A 20,802-nucleotide genomic window follows, 5' to 3' on the forward strand; every position below is an offset into this window, starting at 1 on the left:
AGAAACCAAGGCAAGTCTCAGTGGTTGTGTCTGGCCAGTGATTATTTTACAAAGAGAAAAATGGAGCCTTGACTTTTAGGCTTACATTTGGGGCATGCATCAGGTGGGGGTGGGCATGCTTGCAGGCTGTTGCTGGAGATCTTCCTCCATCATCTTCTACCTTAGCCTTTGAGAAAGGGTCTCTCAGTGAACCTGAGACTTAACTGATTAGACCAGACTGGCTAACCTGTAAACCTTGAGAATCTGTCTGTCTCTACCTTTCTAAGCTCTGTGGTTGTAAGTCTGTGCTACCGTATCTGGCTGCTTCATGTGGGTGGTAGGGTTTGAACTTGGGACCTCATGATTCCACAGCAAGCACTGTACTGAGCCATTTCCCAAATGCCCCTAGATTGATGTTTTTCAATGTGTTGAACCTAGACCACACACACTAGTATCTTTTTGAGTCAGTTTAATTTTGAACGTTTTCCATGAATCACAGATTCAACTGCACAGCTGTGTATTAAAAGACACTCCTTACAAAATCTTCCCACATCCTTTAATTTGAAGATGAGATCAAAAAGGCTTGAGATTTGCTGCTCTGTTTAGCTGATTGAAAGTTTAATGGAGAATCAGCTCCAGCTCCATGGTTTTAGGTAGCTTGAACCAGTTTGGTGCAAAAAAAGAATAGTTACAGAGAAAAAAACGTCTTAGAGACACAGTTGGGTGCCTTGGAGAACCTGCCAGCCTTCTTCTAGCTCTTGATTTCTTGATATGGGAGCTTGTCTGCTTCCTAACTAGACAACTCTTAGACAAACCTCATGGCATGCTCAATGGGAGGGAGAGACTTGAAGCTAGCCTTGCTTTGATAACTACTAGAAGTCCATTCTTGCTCTTGGATCTGCAGATACCAGTGCTGAGCTCTAACTGTGATCAACAAATGATAGGCACTCAACCAGCAAAGAGCTGATATTTAGACATCTTTCCTACCTTTCGGTTCCATTCCAGTGGCATGTATTTTAGGCATATGCTCTCTTTAGTATTATGTTGTCTTTGCAGGCTTATCATCAGCCATTGCTAGTCTTAAGACAGTAGGAGGTCATGCTATAATTTATAGCAGATACCTTGACACCTAAGACCAGAGCATCTAGGAAGACAACAGGAGGAAGCTAAGATTTCCAGACACTTAACAAGTTTTACCTGAATACATTTCAACTCCATGGAGCAGGTGTTTGCTGAGGATTTCCTAAGTCCAATGGGTGCTATTAAGGAAAATGAAGATAAAGGTGATAATTTTACCATTAGGAAGCCACAGAACCTATGGCACAGTGCAGGCACATGGCAAACAATGAGAACTTAATCGGATGTTTATATTAATTAGACAGGCATTAAATGGTGCAGCATGCTGCCATCAGGAAGGAGGTGCAAGGCAGATTCTGTGTTGGGTGTGCCTGGGCAACAATCACCAACATGAGAGGCACCCAGAAGTCTTTCAGGAGCAGCAGGAGGAAACTGGCATGAATGTATAAAGGCATATTGGGATTTTCAAGCAGCCTGGAAGGTCTCAGCATAAACTGCACTCCAGGTTCATTATGAAAACCGATGACCTATGGTCATGGCCCAAAGATGAGCCCTGTGTTGGAATAACAACCAAATGGCAGTGTAGGGCATGGAAGGAGTGCTGGAGAGAAGAAGGCAGGAGTGGCAAGTTAGGAAAAGATACTAAAGGTCTTGTCTTATACCTTGGAAGCAACATTTCAGGGTACACATTGGCTCGGACGAGCACAGTCTTCTTTTTTCAGTAACATAGAAAAGTGTTGAAATGATTATCACATAAGAAGAAACTGCTAAGTCTTAAAGACTCAAACCAGCATTTCTTGGCTGCTTAAGTGATCTCAGAAACATGTCACTTAGTGGTGGCAGAAGACAAGCCACATAGAATGGCTAGAAAGTTCCTAGTAATTAAACTCTGAACTCAGGGTTCCAAGTGATTCAGCTCCGAACTGAAAACCCACTCGTTAATATAGCATTGGATGAATGAGCACATTTTCATAAAACTGTATTATATCCCCAGCTTTCTATAGAGCGAGTTTCATTGCCTTTAAGAGCTTACTGAGCATCAAAACAGTTATTTACAATAATTTCAGGGGTTTCCCTGAAGAACTTAATATACTCCTGCACACTTTAATTAACTCTCCTAATGTCCGAGGCGAGCAGGCAAGGGATGAAGGTGAGTCACGGAAAAGTACCCAAGAGTGGGAGACTAGACCACAGGATGTGCTTTGAGATGAAACCCTCTTATTATTGCTCCCATTTCAGCAATGAGGAAATGGAGTTCTTCTTCAGGCAAGGGTGAGGAGCTACAGTCCATTTTCACTAAACGCAGAGCACACTGCTGCGGGCTCTGGAAGCATCCCCTGGGAGACCTTCAAAAATAGTATCACAAGCATGACCTGTGAGGCATGTCTTTCGAGAGGCGACCAACACTTATTAATAAAGACCTAAAATGTGTGCCAAAGAGAATACACATCATTTTGCTCTTGGAAAAGAAACATAGAATGTGAATCCCAACATGTGGTACACAGCCTATCAGCTTTGATTAATTGCTTATGGAAAGTGTCTTAAGAACTCCCCCACCCCAGTATGACAAAATACCAGACAAGAAAGAATTTACAGGAGTGGAGGTTCATTTTGACTCCTGATTTCAGAGGACTCCCTCAATGGTTTCTGGTCCTGTGCACTTTGGTACATCATCATGGCAGAGCATGGGGCAGAGACTATTCTTTCCAAGTTGCACTGAAGGGGCAGGAACATGTACAAAGCATTAGCTTTGCTCCCATTAGGATCAACTTCCTACATTTTAACACCACCCACTAATAGCATTATAGTAGGAATCCAACAAGGGACCAATCTACTCTTTATGTCAAAGTTCTTAAGCTGTATCATCACCCAAAAGGCCCATGCACACACTCCTAGCAGTAGGCTCCATCCACCACCAAAACAATCTTCAATCCAGTCACCATATCAACCAAGACTCCGCAGCACAGGTAGCTTGTATGACTCCATCTGTCTAGAGAAGTTCTTGTTCTCCCTATATCTCATGTTAATTTCAGCTCCAGGGAGGCGAGCATGTACTCCCTGCTCCCAAGGGTTGTATTAGGGGTAGGGTTAGGTTTTGTTGCAAATGCAGTACAGACTGGAGGACTAGATGTTGGAAAGATTATGGCATGGCTTGGCTATGGTTTAAATACATCCCCCTAAGGTTCATGAATTGGGAACCTGGTCCTCATTATGCCAATATGAGAAGTAGCATGGCCTTAAAAGATGGAGCCTAGTGAAAATAATTGTCTCATTGTGGGGAGTTCTCTCACGATCTAGGTTAGTTGGTATAAGATGGTTGTGTCAATGAGTAAACATGGCACCTTCTTAGTCTCTGGTTTTCTCTCTCACTAGGGACCTTCCCAGTTACAATGATGTCATGATAGCACACATGATAACAAAACAGTCATGTGGACCCACACCCAAACCAAGCAGATCCTGGGGCCATGCTATTGAACCTCCAAAACTTTTTTGTTTGTTTTTTGTTTTTGTTTTTCCGAGGCAGGATTTCTCTGTATATCCCTGGCTGTCCTGGAACTCACTCTGTAGACCAGATTTCTGGTCTGGAACTCAGAGATCCACCTGCCTCTTCCTCTGCCTCTGCCTCCCAAGTGCTGGGATTAAAGGTGTGTACCACCCCTGCCTGGCTGCTGTGCTATGTAGATTTATTTTCTGTGCAAATCACCCACTTTCATGTGCTTTTCTATAGCAACAGAAAAAATGGTGTATTGCAGACTAGAAAATTGAACAAGTCCTTCCTTTTACTTCTTACCAGTTATGCTGATGTCGACCTAAATTTGGGCTCTGAATTATGTGCAATTGCCATTTATAATCTTGTATAAATCAACTCAGCATCTTATGAAAAAAAATTAAGGCCCCAAACTATTTTAACAGACCAATAGCATACATTCAATGCTCCCTTAATGTCCCAAGAGAAAATTGTGAGCCATGCCCCATAAACAAAAGGACACCAAGTGTGTTAGAAAGGTTTGTCTATGGGGTAGGGATAGCCCAGCAGTTAAAAATGCTTCTCTATTCCTCAAGAAAAGCAGAGTTTGGTTCCCACACTCAAGCTTGGTAGTTTCCAACCACCTGTAACTCCAGTCAGGGAATCCAGCACCCTCTTCTGTTTCCCTAGGCACTGCATGAATGTACTGCAGGAGTACATGTGTGCGTGTGTATGCATGTGAGTACATGCGTGTGTGTGCACACACATACACATACATACAGGCATACAGAGACACATGCACACAAGACACACACAGAGATGCATACACATATACACACAGGTGCACACACACAGACACATGCATACACATAAGGCATAGACAAATGCACACACACTCATATACATACAGAGGCACATGTGCATGTGTATGCACACACACACATGACATTCCCACAGACACAAATGCATATACACATAGAGACACATGTGCACACACATGCACAGACACATGCACACAAGACACACAGATCACATACATATACACACAGAGACACCCCCACATGTGCACACACACACACACACACACACACACACAAATCTTGAAATGTTCATTGAGCACAGTACTTTATCTAGTGCATTTTATTACTGCTTCCTAAGATGTTGTAGACTCATATGTTTATTTATTCTTATTACTGAACATAAATATCTACCTATATTCTTACACAATTGCTAAAGAAAAAGTTCCTTTAGTTATAGCTTATAATACACTTTATCGAAATCTCCAAAATACCTAAGGACTATAATTTTAATCTCTGTTTTTGGATTTGATTTATGTCTGTAACTTTAAGAATTTTACTATGTTTCTTGAATAAAAAACAGTTATCTTAAGTCAAATCACAAATCCAAACCCACTGCCAAAGCAGTCAGATGCTGAAAGGCCACCCAAGCAGGGCGTGGTTTTGAATTTAGATCAATGATTTTACAGTAACAAAAATATTGGATATTTTATTACGTATTAAAAAATCTGAGTTTACAATGATGGTGTCTAAGTTTCAATCAACCGTAAACGTTATGTGCTCAAGAGTTTTTAAGCTGAGAGCGACCATGAGGGTATTTCAATCCCATGTTTTTGTTTTACATACATGAAAACTTGATCTTTGCTCTTTCAAAGATCCAGGAATCTAAACCAGAACTTAGTCTCTCAGCCTCTAAGACTCATATTCTTTCTTATTAAGCTACAGGAACATCTGCTATGACTGTCACAATGAGTTCCCATGGTCTTCTTTAATATGGAAGTGCTACTCCAAAGAAAATACCATTTATTGTTGTTGAAATTAAGCTACAACACTCAAATCCCAACTGCGCTGCTTTTGGGACGTTATGAGGCAGCCGCTGGCTAGCCACGGTATCCTTTCCTAATTATAAAAACAGGGACTTTAGTAATGTAGACTCACCTACTTAATTTGGTTGTTGCAAGAAGCAATAATAAAAACAACCCTAAAGTATACGGCATAGCTAAATGCAAACTAAATGCTTAACAACAGAAGCCCATCTCAACTATATTTAAACCAAGAAGCAATAACCAGTCGGAGTCATAATTAGGAATGAGCGGCGAGAAGCGTCTCTATGTCCTTAGAACACTGGACCAAGCTAATACAGCGTGACGCAACGAGAGGCTCTGGAGCTCCTCAGCTTTCCTGCTTTTCTGTATCCGGGTTTTGTGTTTGCCTAAGCTATCTAACAAATACAGGTTGACACCAAATTAGAAGTCAGCACCTCCTCACAGGTGCCATTGTTAAGCAGGAGGCAGTGTTAAGTAAGTACCTTTGGCAGACTTAAGTAAGCACCTTTGTTGTTGAGGATGCACTCTGAAGCATCTGCCTTGCATTTCTCCTGTAACAGAACAGAACAGAAGCTCTGCCAAAAAAACCATTTGCTAACAGTAAAATATGGCTTCCAAGGTGACATGCAAAATTGTCTAGCTTGAGCTGACCTTTAAAACAAAACAAACAAACAAGAACCTATCGACTGGATTCTCTTGGATAAGAAATAGACTTCACAACAGGAAAGGGTGGGAAGGAATAACTAGTTATATTATGAAAGTGTTACAAATGCAAATTTTTGAGCAAAGGTGAGGATATTGGGCATAGAACATGTGGCCGTGAGGGAATGTCTGTATGAAATGCATGTCTAGCATGCAAAGTTTCCTGGGTACCATCTCCAGCTGCAGGGTGGGTGGGAGTCATCACTGGGGGTGGGATTCTTTAGTCATCACCAGGGGTGGGATTTTTTTTAGTAAAATAATTATTTAGAGGTTGCAACTTAGCTCAACGGAAGATAACTTGCCTAGGGAGATCAAGGTCCTAGGTTCAGTCCTCAGCTCCAGAAAAGCAGGAGTCCAATTTCCCAGCTAAGCTCACACTGTATCACAAAGTCACAATCTCGGGCCTCATTTTTAATAAAAGAAAAATGTATTTTATGTGCACTGGTGTTTTGCCTGCATGGATGTCTGTCAGAAGGTATCAGATCTTGGAGTTACAGTTATAAGCTGCCATGTGGGTGCTGGGAATTGAACCTGGGTCCTCTGGAAGTACAGTCAGTACTGTTTTCTTTTTTTTTTTTTAACTTTAAAAGAATGCTTCTTTTAATTTGGGGTATTGTACTATAATTACATCATTTCCCACTTCTCATTCCTCCATCCAATCCCTCACATACTATCTATCATTCTTTGTTCTCTTTTAAATTCATCATCTCTTTTAACAGCCAGTACTCTTAAACCACTCTTAACCACTGAGCCATCTGTCCAGCCTCAGGATGGGATTTTTTTTAAAGCAATTAAAAGAAAACAAACAAACAAACAAACCTCGTTTTCTTCTTTGTTTTTACCTCTTTCATACATGGATTACTTTGGGGCTAGAGATCACCTGTCTAACATGCATGAGATCCTGGCCTTAACCCCCAGGATCACACACTAGTAAGTATAAACAAACAAATTTTCTGCGGGGGGGGGGGGGGAAGAAAGATTGCTTCGTTCTCTTCTACTTGGCAACATAAAGTATGATGTCCACAGGAGAAACAAAACAAGGGAGTTGGGAATGTGAGTGGCTGGTGGTGACACCATGGTAACTGGAGGCAGTACCTTGGATGGGCTGATTGGTCCTGGCTCTTGATGATGCTGTCTGAGAGAAGTCTCTCCATGCAGTTAGTACTAAGAGGTGCAGCCGAAAACGGCTCCTAAAGCTCATGCCCAACATGCCTTTTTTTTTTCATTTTATTTTAAAGCCTGCAGTTTTCCTTTCTGAATTGCATGTCTCCATCTCAAATTTAAACAAGCATTGCTCTCAGTGTTTAATTACAATTTAATGGAAATGGTACTTGCATTCCAATTAGCTCTTAGTTTTCACATCACGAATGTGCATCCAAAGTTATTGTGTCATTATAATCTCATGTTATAATGGCTTCATAATGCAAGTCCCTGCAGGGTTGAATTAGTAGTTTCCTATGGTAATCGCCCATCGCTATAATATCATAATCACATAAGCACAGTCCCTGCATGCTCTGCGGCAATCATTCTGACATGGTAAGAGCATTTTAATAGTATTACCATAGGTCCTCTAGAGAAATCATCTCATCATCACTGCATTGCCGCACGAGATTAATTACGATGGAGCCAAGTCACTGGTATATAAGAGCTTGAGAAGGAAGGGTGTCGCTCAGCATCATGGCGTCCACCTTCTCCAAAGGATGGCACGTTCCACAACAAGGCGATCAGGCAACCCTGGACTATTTGTCATTTCGTAAGACATTAAGGTTTGGGTTTGTTTGTCAGGACTCAAGCAACAGTAATAAACTGGATCAGCACTTTTCTGGCGACAAAGTAAACTGTAAACATGGTTCCTGTCTACAAGGAGTTTGCAATTTAATCAGGTGTGCAATGAATGCTTTCATGACAAAGGATGTACTCTGAAGTGACTGCCTGGGATTTACTGAAGACTTCATTGCTATTCTTTGCAGTGTTGATGGAGCCCAAGGCCTTTGGCCTGCTAGGCAATGGCTCCATCACTAAGGTACATCCCCAACTAGAAGAAATTGCAAATAACTAGGTAACAAATTGAGTGTAGTGAGCACATGCATCATGGCAGGAAATGGAGTTCAAGTTAAATGGAGTGTCTGCATGGTCTCTTTGTATTCACTAATTCTTCCAGGAAAAGAACTCTAGAATGCATACCCCAGGGCTTCTAAGGAGAGCTGTGGGCTGAAGACTCATATTGAGGCACATTTAACAGTTTGTAAGGGAGCTTGAGACCTTGAAGACTGGGATTCTTGTTGGGGTGACAGGACAAGACAATCCTATGAGGGAACTAATGACAGCTGAGCTTAGAGGATTAATTGCATGTCCCAGGAGTAGGTTCGTTTCTAAGATGATGGGTTGTTTAAAAGGGGCGAGCTAGGACTGCAGAGATGACTCAGTGCTGAAGAAGATGGACTACTTTACTGAGGGCCCAGGTTTGGTTTTCAGCATCCACAAGAAGCTCATAAGTGACAGTAACTCCTGTTTCCTGCTTCTGACCTCCACAGGCTTCTGTGTACACATGGTGCGTATTCAACACTCTGGGCCACACACATATGCGGTGAGCATTTTGGTTTCCTTAAAAAACACAGAATAATATGTCTTACATCTTATCTTATATTATAATTATAATAATAGTATGTTTTCATTTTTTATCCCAGGTCTGCAGTACCTGACTATGATTTGCCTCGTGCTCTAGCAGAGGCATGGTTCTGCCACCTGTAGATAGTTTCTGTGATGTTTGGCATTCTGGGAACTTTTCATAGGGTATATCAATGCTATGGCCCCAGAGGTGGTGTAGGCTGGTTTTGGTTGCTATTAGTAGCCGTTTAGTTAAGTAGTCATGCACAAAGAAGAAAAAATTAGATATTCTGGCTGCGAAGATCAAACTTGCCCCAAGGAACTTGATGTTCCTACTCAGCAGAAAGTAGTCTAATCCCCTTTCCACTCTATCTTTTTTTCCTCACCTATTTAGTGTTAGAGGGTTAAAAGGGTAGAAAAAAAGCGGTGGAGAAGGGTGGAAGAAAGATCACATAAAGGACAAAAGACAGTTACATACAAACACTTTAAATGAATGAATGGTGTAGACTATTCTCTCCCTCATTCTTTACTTTTATTTTATACACATAGAGACAGACAGACAGACAGACAGACAGACACACACACACACACACACACACACACACACACACACACACACACACATACACACACACACACACACACACAGGCTATCCAGATAGAATGACCTCCCTCTCCAGAAGGTATAACAGTGTTATTTGGGTTTTCTAGTTACCAGCGTCACAGGCCAGATAAGCTCTTCAATCTTTTCTTCCTCTAGTGTTTTCCATGCAGGGAATGGAAATGGCGCCGTTCTGGATTGCTAGGTGAAGAAGAAACAGCTTTCCTCATGAAGCATCAGATCAAGCACCAGGAAAAATAAAGTCTCATGATGAAAAATGCTGCCCATCCCCCCCAGTAGTCTCCTTGGCTTCCATCACCGATACCACGGTGTAAAATGACTGTCACTGTGTCAATGACAAATGGCACACATGGCAGGGACTGGCAGGATATTGTGTTCATTGGAGGGGCCTCTAATCTCCTAGTATTCTCGGAGGGGATCCCACAGGAGAATTGCAAACAGATTCTCATAACTCATGAAGAATCTTCCCTGCTCAATGTTGAAGTGAGAACAACGTCACTGCAGCACTTAGCACCATGCCTGGCCCAGAGCAGGCATTCTATAAATGTTTATGGATGGATGAATAAATTAACTTGACTGGAAAGGATATGCTGGGTTTCAGAGTCACTGTGGGTCTGTGAAAACACAGGGAACAGGTTTGAGAGATGTATTCTCTGATGACATTAACGGTAGAGGAGTTACCAACTGTCAGCGCCTCAGATTACTGCTTGTCTTCTTGGTCATGGAACAGCACAGTGTTCCGACCGGCAGTGGTGTCTAATCTTCCCTTTCTGGGGCTGTGGACACCTGGAAGACCTCAAAATTACTCCAAGGCTCTAGTTTCCAAAAAGAAGCAATAACACTTTTTTAATTGGAACACAGAAAGGATAAAGATATATTCTCTAAGTACTCAAAGCTACTTTTACCAACTAGCTTTGTAGCAATATAAACCGATTACATAAACAGAATTAGCTGTCCTTCCTTTGAAGCTATTTTTAACTTCATAGGTAAAGTCTTTACAGCTCCCGCCACTCTAGACTGCTTTGGGTCTTGTTTAGGCTTCCTATGAAATTAAATTTCATTTCCTGGCTTATTCTTTCCAGTAAATTTGTCTCATGCATTTTCCATGATGTACTGGTATAAAATGTGCCTTTATTACATTTGGTTATCAGTTTTTATCATTTGTTCTACTACTAGATATGACTGCAAGATTTTTTTAAAAAAGCAATAATTTTGGGGACTAGTAAGATGGCTCAGTGTTGAGTCAGGGTCCTTGCCACCAAGCATGAGGACATGAATTCGACTCCCAGGATCTGCATGGTAGGACAGAACTTACTACTGAAGCTGCTCTCTGATGCCCACTGCAAGTCAGTGTGTGTGTGTGTGTGTGTGTGTGCCATTTAGAAAAATATTCGATTTTGTCCTCTCATTCAAGAATCCTGAAAGCAATAGAAATAATTCTTGATTTTTAGGTTAATTCCTCCTTCCAAAATGTTATAATGTATAACACATATTAAATGAAATATCTTGAGTGTTACCAAAAGCTGCTTTCAACTTAGTTAGGGATTCAATCCCTGTGATGAAACACCATGACCAAAGCAACTTTGGGAGGAAAGAGTTTATTTGCCTTACACTTCCATATCACTGTTCATCATTGAAGGAAGTCAGGACAGGAACTGAAACAGGGGCCCTGGAGTTGATACAAAGGACATGGAGGGGTGCTGCTTCCTGGCTGCTCCTCATGACTTTCTCAGCTGCTTTTTTATAGAATCCAAGATCACTAGTCCAAGGATGGCTCCATCCACAATGGGCTGGGCCCTCTTCTATTGATCACTAATTACCTTAAAAATACCTTATAGGCTTGCCTACAGCTCAATCTTATGAAAACAATTTTTTTCAATCGATGCTCCCTCCTCTCCAGTGTCTCTAGCTTGTGTCAAGTTGAAATAAAACTAGCAAGCACAACCAATCAATATGGGATACTGGACACAGATTAGGAAAAAGATGGTTTTCTGAAGACATCACAATTTTCCCAAGAGGAATAAAAGCTAGAGCTTTACCAACTACATAAATATCAAAACGGACATCATTATGCTAACACCTTGCCTTTGGGCAAACCAGTCTGTGGACCACAGCCTTTTTTCATGAGCAAAATAGAAAAGTTGAAGAAGGTGATCCATAAAGTGTCTTCTAGATCCAATTTCTAGAGTGGTATCTAAAGAGGTGTTACAAATGTGGCTTCCACAGCTTTTCTGCAAGTTCAACATTTTAATGCTAAAAGAACTGGAATTGGGGTATCAGCCTGAGGCACATAGAGTTCCAGGTCATTCAGGTCTATATAATGAGGGTGGGAGAGAGAGAGAGAGAGAGAGAGAGAGAGAGAGAGAGAGAGAGAGAGAACAGAGAGACAGAGAGGCAGAGAGGCAGAGAGGCAGAGACAGAAAGAATAGATATATATGTAGTAGGCAACTATATATCTTCTCTACAAGAAATATGAAGATTATTGCCTTTCCCTAAAATCCTTCTTTTAAAGTATGTAAACCACACATTAATGGTTTTATGACCCAGAAGTTCCAGGCTGTTAAGTATCAGTTGTTCTTTACACTGCTCATAAGAATAAAACAGAAGTAAGGTACATATAATGACAGCTCCATTAGCCCTCCACTAAGACATTCCAAGGAAGCAAGTCAATACTATTATTTCCTAAGTAACTGTGAAAGTGATCCATGATCTACCTATGTACACGTGTACAGACACATAGTTTAACAGCAATTTCTAATCACTGTAGGAGAAACTATTCTGAAGGTTTGGTGTCAAACAACAAATAATGTTTTATTATTAAGTGGACAGTGATGTATAGTTTTACAAAGCCAATACATTAATCCACTTGGGTTTTGTTAATGTTTCATGAATGTTTGAAAAAATGTTTGATATATTTCTTATTGCTGGTTTGGATTGACATTAGGAGACACATGGACATTTTAAAATGGTTTAATCGAGTATTTATTTCATTCTATTCCAGGAAGATATATAATAAGCACAATTGTGCTGCAATTTCATATATATTAAGGTAAAGCCACAGTTAAATTGTGAATTGGCTGACAATCAACATATAGGAATAATAAATTCTCTTGGAAGTGATAGGACAATGAACCCAGTTTCATTAGAATGGGTAAAATTTGCATTGTTTGTGAAAATTCAGACTGCCAACATGTCTACAACATCTTATAAGGTTCATTTCGAAGCCTGTAACTACCAATATTGCCCCTAACTCATCAGAAATATAATCTTGACTTCTATTTGTGAAGAGAAAGCTATTATCCAATTTCAACTCTCAGACCTGTTTATTGATCCTATAATGGTGGACATTATTTTAAATGATGTTTGTTTAAAGACATAAATATGATATATGGTTTAACGAATATGGACTAAGACATTATTGTCAGACACAATAGAGTTACTTATTAAGCTCTGTAATATTTATAGACTAAAACTCATAAGTTTTGTCCCTCATTCTCTATACAGAAACTACATACAAGAATTTTCTATAGTGTCTGAGGGTGAGAGTATAACACAGGGGTAGCCACAGTCCTGGACTTGATCCCCAGCACCAAAAACAAACTCAAAGAGAAAAAAAAAAAACAAAATATATAAGTGCTGTGAAACTATTGCATTGAAAGTAATAAATAATATTATATTATTTTGGATAGGGTGTTACCAACAAAAATGTAATAAAATGGAAACATTCTTAAACACACAGATACACACACACACACATCCTACAATGCCATGATGTTGTATTATATTTTCAATAACATATTGCAAAATTCCAATAATTTTTAACCATACTATAGAAAAGACAAATAGCTAGTATTTGTATTTTATAGGATCATGAAGGTCCTCCCTGGAACAAAACTGAAGGTGTTCTTACATATGGCACAAGTTTAATGGTTAAAAGAAATTTAATAGAATAAGAGAAATCTACAAACTCTTAAAAAAAGCAGTTTACACCTGGAACTGTTACTTTGAACTCTTTTCCTCTGTCTACACCATAGGCTTACAAAGAGTAGACAGATCCTGCCGGGGAGAATGAAGGGTGACTAAGCTGGGTGCCATTGCAATGCTGAGCACAAGAGCCTTCCCCTTCTGCCCCATCGAGAGCACATCAAAGTCTCAGTAGGGCCAGTAGTTGAAGTAGAAGATCCAATATTACCAAGGAGCTGAATTGCTCCAAGATATTTAGTAGAAAGGAGAAAGAAGACCACCCTGGAAAACGTGCTTGACTGAGTGGTAACGAGTCAAGTTCAAAACAGCATAGAAATGAATGGAACTCTACACCAGGCATGAGAAACAGCAGGGCTGTGAATTCCAGAGGGAGTTTCCCTCTACATGTGGGAGAACGTGGAATACGCTGCAAATGACAGAGGGGACTGGGCCTCAGGAAAACCACCCCTCTGAAGAACACACTCTTGCATAATGTCAACCTCTAAGACTGCTCTTGCTACGGCAGAGGGTGGATTTTAGACATAGCCCTAGACAGAAAGCTCAGTGCTTGGGATGATGGTGAATGAACAGGCTGCTAAGTCAAAGACTGGCTTCCAGAAACCACATCCCAGGACTCTGGAAAGCTAGCAGAAGAGTACTGAGTTGTGAAACTCACGGCACGGCCACAGCGCATGCTAGGAAATAAGCAAACACACTTGGCTACGAAAGGCATTCTCAGAACCTCCTTATGCGAGGGTTCCAGTGGTATTTTCTAGGCGGAACAGCTGGTAGTGTGTACTCGTTACACTCTTCATGGTTGAGACCTGACCAGGAGGAAGGACAAAGAGGAAGAAACTATTCTGGCTCCTGGTTTGAGGGTGCAGCCCATCATGGTGGAGAAGGCATGCCAGGAGAAGTGTGAGGCAGCTGGTTGCATTGCATTGCAATCAGGAAGCAGAGAGAGAAGAACGCTCAGCCCACTTTCTCCTTTGCCTCTTTTTATTCTGCCTGCAACACCAGGCCAGGAGATGGCGCTGCCCGCATTCATGGTGAGTCTTTCCCACTTAAACCTCTTGGGAAATTCCCTCAGAGAAAAAAAATCCGCTTGTATGTCTACTGGGTGATCCCAGATTCAATCAGGTTGGAAATGAAAATGGACAATCACAGAACTGAAGCTATCATTCTTGTGTAAGAATTAGCTAACATATGCATAAAAGCGTCGTCTCATTCCGGCTTGTAAGCATCTCATCTTGTATCACTGAGGGCTACACATATCTTCTGTTTCCTTTCCCTCCTTTTGTTTTCTATGTATTTACTTAAGTCCAACCTGGCCTAGAATTTACTATGCACCCAACAGTACATTTGGCTTAGAGAAAATTCTTGGATTAAAATAAAATGCTTGTAAATTACTGAAAATTTAAAAAAAAAATTGAATGGTTGCTAAGGTATAAAGTTGACTGTATATATTTTGGCTGTCTAATAAATTCTGCCTAATTCACTAAATTATGTTGCTTCATTTTTATCTAATCATTTCAATGATAAGTCACAGGCACAAATTTTCTTTTCAAATAACATTCAAGAGAAGTTCTTGAATAAAGTACACTCCAGGGACTTACATTCATCACTTAGCAGCTCACATTTGATAAAGAAAATTACTCTAAAAGTGGTCATTTCAAGAAACCATTACCATACACTGGAATTATTCTGTCCCCCAGTATCTAGGCCTTTGAATTTCTGACCCACAGTGCATCAGAACAAGACTGCTTGTGGAAAGGGTCTTACAGAGGAACTTTGCCGATCGAGGTTGCCAAGGTAGCACTAACCCAACAGGACTGGGTGTTTTCATACGAAGGTATCAGAACACAGGCATGCAGAGGGGAAGGGGCACAATGTACAGAAACAGGAAGAAGATGGCCGCCTACCAGCCAAAGAGAGAGGCCCCAGGAGAAGAGAGTCCAGCTGATTGGATCTTGAACTTCCAGTCTCTTGACTGTGAGAAAATCCATTTCTGTTTTTTAAACCACCCAGTTTGTGGTGTTTTGTTGTGGTAGAATGAACAAACAAATGTAGTCTAATAGTGGGGGCCATCTAATCTAAACTACCGAAAAGCCCTTTAGCTATTCCTGGAGGTCCAGAGTTCTATAAATGGAGTGGTGATGTTGCAGGAAAGGCAGACCAGACTGTGTCACTCGGTGACATACAATGTGACAGATTTTGATGGTATCATGTGGGAGTTGAAGGCATGGCCTTAGACAAAATAAACCAGGAAGCTAATTCGCAAGTTAAACAGCTATCACATAATGTAAGGGTCAGTGGTATGATGGGAACTGGCCAGAACTGGGGTGAGGCCTGTAGGCTTTCAGAGACAAGACCGACAGCATTTAACTTCTCAGATGTGTTAGCAGTGTGATGGGGTGACTGAGGGGCAGAATTGAGAGTTCAGGAAAATACTTAGCATGGTTTAAAGATCAGTACACATGTAGGTTATAGACAGAGTTAATAGAGAGCAACATCAGGATAGAAATCTTAGTTGATTCTCAACAGTACTGAAGATTTTTGTGGAGGCTTGGCTTTTAATTACACAAAAGAGCATTAAATGAACAACAATATTTACCAATATTCTGTTCAAAATGCTTTTCAAACACCAAGTAATTACCCAATTAAGCCACTGTAGGATAAGCTGTTACTACTGCAGATTTAGTGAAAAAGACTAATAATTATTATTTTAACAGTTTCTGTGAAGTACGACAGTGTTTACTGTGTAGAACTAAGCACACCTCACACCGCCTTAATGAGGAGGGAGAGGAAGAAACAAAAGGCTGATTATCTACATGAACTCAGAAAAAAAACCAGAGTCGCCTAAGAACCAAGAGCCATGGCCTATAGGCAGAGAATTTAATATGCAAAGCTGAGATCAAAATTGGCAGAAGGCTATTTGTGGATATTGTCAATACTGAATATCACAGACTGACAATAGCGAATCTGTGGTCATGCTCTGAACAATATAATTCATCACACCAGTGCTCAGGGCACTCACGTCCAAGCAATTTATCAACGTCATATCACTCGCTTGAGTACCAGAAGGGGGAGTGTGGATTTTTGACCCCTAGGGAGGCTGGATTTATAGCTGGTGACCCTCAGAACACAGCCAGACTCTGCCCAAAGCAAACTGTTCCGGCTTCATTTCTGTCTAAGTCCCAGTCAAAGAGAGTACAATGCCCATAGGATTCGGGGAGCAAAGCCCCGATCTGATGCTCTCACATCCAAGTAAAGATACTCAGGAAATCAGATCTTAAATACCGTTTAAACTGCATGGGAAAACTAATATTAGCCAATGGTGAGTACACATGATTGATTTCAAATGCCCTTTGGTGACAGTCAGTTTTGGAAATGCATCCACTGATAACTACATTTGGGAAGGACATGCTCGTCACAATTCGTCCATGATTATTCGTCCATATTGGAAAACCTGGCAGCATGCTAAACATTATATGTATGTTTGTGTGTGTGTGTGTGTGTGTGTGTGTGTGTTCAAATAAAAATGAGAGCCTTGATTTCCACCCTTTTTGGCTAGTGAGTCTTTATGTGTTTTTACTTCAACCTGGTTGTGCTTCAGACTGTAACTAAGAACTCAATGCTGTTCTTTCCACCTTTGTCACAATCATGAAGGTGACTAGGGCACTGTGGGATCCAGTGCACCTGTCATTCTCCCAACACTGAAGTGAACAGCTATCACGAGAAAAGCCTTGTACAACACCTGCCACGAGGTTCTCTGGGTATCCGTTGAATTGGGTAATCCAGAAATTCCTGGATGCGTGGGGCTCAAACCTCCTGCAGTCTGAAAGGCAGGGCTATCTAGGTGAGGGCGCAGGAACATAGTCTCCAATCCCAGAGGCCAAAGACAACAAATCTAATGCTACGTGACGGTACGTGTTGTCAACTTGACGAGAATCTAGAATTGCTTAGAAGACAAGGCTCTAGGCACATTTGTGAGGAATTAACTTGATTCGATTAGTTGTTGTCCATGCCGGTACGGGATTATTTTGATGACCCTCCCTGGAAGTGTTGTCATTCCTTTGGCTGAGATGCTGACTGAGCGCCAGCATCTGTGATCTTCTGCACCCGGACCTTAGCTGCAATGCGACCTGGGATCCTTCTGCTGTGCCTTCCTCACTGTGACAGAAAGTATCCAAACTCTGAACCAAAAGAAGCCCAGTTCCCTCAGCTGCTTTTCCCAGGATGCCTCAACCATAAAATTAAGAGAGAGCAACATGGGGCTCAATGAATCTCTTTCATCTCAATCTTGCTCTGTGAGGGTGTTTCCAGAGGAGAGAAACTGGTGGGGGAGCCTGCCCTGAGTTCCGGTGAGCAGAAATTCACTGGCTGGCCTGTCTGCAGACTGAAGAAAAGGAAGAAGGGGAAAGCCATCTGGGCGACAACTTTCATCTCCCTTTTCATCTACCTCCTGACTGTGGCCACAACACAACCAGTTACCTCACGCTTCTGTTGCCATGCCTTCTCTGCCTCGGTGACCTGCACCCTCAGACTATGAGCCTAAAAGGAAGCAGATCAGCCTCCTCCTTTAACTTGCTTCAGGTCAGGTATTTGGTCAAAGAGACAGGAAAAAAATGAAACCTACACAATCCTGGCTTACTGTGAAGCACATCTCTTCTCTCTTTCCCCTTAGTGGTCCAGCTTTTTAGTCTTTATTAGCCTGGGCATCTTCTCGGTTTTCAAGGTGGCAAACAGACTAATCTTTGGGGTCCCCCACCCCACCCCCTTTTCTTTCACAGTCACATAAGTCAACAGACTCAAGATCCAAAGTAGTCAACAGAGGCACTCATTCAGTAAATCCTTAAGGGCCTCATTTACATATGGCACAACATGAGTCAGGAGGGAACAACCGTAAAGGCAAACTGCAAAACAAACAAACAAACAAAACAAGAAAAAAAAACCGCAGTCTCTTGGCTAGCCATGGTGACACCTGAAATCCCAGCTTATAGAAAACCCAAGGAGACTCCTGCTTAGGCCAGCTACAAAGCAGAGTACCAAACATCAGGGTTACACAGAGATTCCATCTCTCTCACACACACTCAGTCCCCCAAACAATTCCCTTATAAGAGGAAATGAATAGATAAATAACAAGGTTATAAATGCAGTGTGGGAGTTAGCAATATGGAGGAAGGAGTTCAGCAGCAAGACGCTGAACACAAAGTGAAATGAGGGCACACGAAAGTAAACTTGGCGGAGCTGTAGCGATCACGTGGCACTGCCGTAGCGATCGATCGATCACTTGACATTCCACCTCCCTCCGCTTCTACCGCCACTGACGTCACCAGAGCCACCCTCAGCTTCACCATACCCACCTTCATGTCACCCCCCTGCGCCCTGATGGACCCTGAAAGCCACGTCCTCTCCAATCAGCACCAATCCCTACCTAACCTGCTCCCACCCAGATCTCCAATTTCATCTTGAGCCGGACAGTGAAACCTTCCGGAAGTTCCTTGAATTCATCATATTTGTCCATGCCTTTCCTTCCCTCGTAGGTTCCAGTAAAAGGGATTTCTCTAAATCCTTCTTATCTTCCCACATCAGAATCTAAATTGGTGAGACCTTTCCATCACCAAATCCAAAGCACACACTCTCCGATGTTACCCATCCCAGGCCCTTACTTACGGGCTGTAAATTAATTGTACATTAATTTAATCTGATCTTAATATGCGTATTTGTTTGGTTGCTTCTTCACTCCCAAACAGAATATAAACTCGAGACTCTGCTGCCTCTATTTGGCTTGCTCTCATTATAATCCCCTGGAGTATTCAGGCACAGAGTACATATTTATTGATTGAATAAAGTAACCCTTCCTGGTCACCTTGTAATTTCAACACCAGATGTGACCAAAATACCATTAACTAAAGCAGTATCTTATTTTCATAAATTCATAGAGTATTAGGTTGAGTAAAGACTTGGAGATCAATGACGTCTATTTGCCTAGGAAAGATAAGCAACTTGTACAGAGGTCTGGGACTACTTATCAGGACCCAGAGAGAGCCACCACGTTCTTCAAATCGGCAGCCATCTCCTTTCTCTTTAAAATAAGAAATATTTTTTTTAATTGTTGGGGGTTAGACACTGGGCTTTGAGCATGCTAGGCAGGTACTGCACCCGAGTCTCTTTTTCAAGTTTTTGTTTTGACACAGGGTCTGACTCTATAGCCTGAACTGACTTGGGACTTGAAATTCTCCCTCCTTAGCCTCCTGAGTAGCTCGTATAGGTGTACCGAGCCAGAAATGGTCCTCATGCTCTATCCCAGTTCATGATTTATATGTTGGAGGCCAATAATATTCAAGGTGGAGATAGTCTAAGAAATAAGAGGACAGGCTTTGGAGTCAGAAAATACAAAACAAAACAAAAAAACCCTCCTCCTAACACCTTCCAGTTGTATGGCTTAATCATTCTGCACCTGATTTCCTGATTTTGCTCATCCGGTACCATGAAGCTTTCTGGCAAGGCTGTGTAATGAATTAGAGTTTAGAGTTTAGGTAACCCCCTCACTCTCTCCCTCCCCCTCCCCCACTGTCACCCCAGGCAGCTAACTTTCACTAAATTTCAAAAAATAAATACTTGGTCATACCTAGGATTCAGAAACCTGGAACAGAAACAAAATCTGTTTGCTCTTTGTTTCCAAAACCACATATGTTTTAGTTACCTTGCTAACTCTAAAGTAGCATCCAGCCCCCACAAATAAAAACATAATTTCATAAAGTCACACTTGCCGAATTGGGTATTCAAATTATCTTTTTGAATTATCTTCAATTCAATTATCTTGAATTATCAAATTATCTTTTCCATTTCTGTGTGCACTGCGATGACTTTCTCTCTCTCCATCCTTTCCTCTCTCTCTCCCTCCCTCCACCTCTTTCTCTCCTCCCTCCCTCCCTCCCTCCCTGCCTCCCTCCCTCCCTTCCTTCTTTCCCTCCTTCCCTCCTCCCTTTTACTTTTTCTGAAGGGAGTTGGCTATTTATGGAATGGCACCAGGCCCCAAAGATATGGCTGGGCATCCCTTCTGTCTATGTAAACTAAAATGGAATGGCCCAACTGGGTGTCTAGTCCGGGACCGCTCTTACTCTTTCTCTGTGGCTAGGAAAGCAGGGATCCTTGAGGACAACAAAACAAAGGCTTGTCAGTCACTCCCCGTCGGAGGAGATTTGAAGATGTCCACCCCGGCAGGGATCACTACATTTAAGGCATCCTTACGGCCACCACTCAGCATCAGGGCTGTACAAACTTCGCTCAGATTCCTAAGGAGGCACATTTAAGTGTTGGGGTACAGCTACAAGAAGGTAAACCATCCAGGAGAAGGAGGATTCTGATGTTAAAGTTTGTTAAAGAAATCGGAGCAGGGAACAGCCTCCAGCCTCCATTTCCCCCATGTAGGAAGAGCACAGCTGCTCCAACAGGTCCCTAGAGCTCAGCAGTCAAGCAGAACGGAGCAAGGAAAGCAATGGGGGACCAGCTCAGGGCCTCGAGCTTTCAAATCAG

The 20,802-nt window shown here is 41.8% G+C and overlaps 1 protein-coding gene across 1 annotated transcript in view; it reads right to left on the minus strand.

The window, feature by feature from the left end:
• The window catches only part of Pter (phosphotriesterase related), a 74,750-nt gene that overhangs the window by 53,636 nt on the left and 312 nt on the right, over positions 1-20,802 (minus strand). The gene's annotated exons all lie outside the window — the stretch shown is intronic.

The sequence above is a fragment of the Apodemus sylvaticus genome, chromosome 14 (assembly GCF_947179515.1).
Source record: "Apodemus sylvaticus chromosome 14, mApoSyl1.1, whole genome shotgun sequence".
Classification (NCBI taxonomy): Eukaryota; Metazoa; Chordata; class Mammalia; order Rodentia; family Muridae; genus Apodemus; species Apodemus sylvaticus.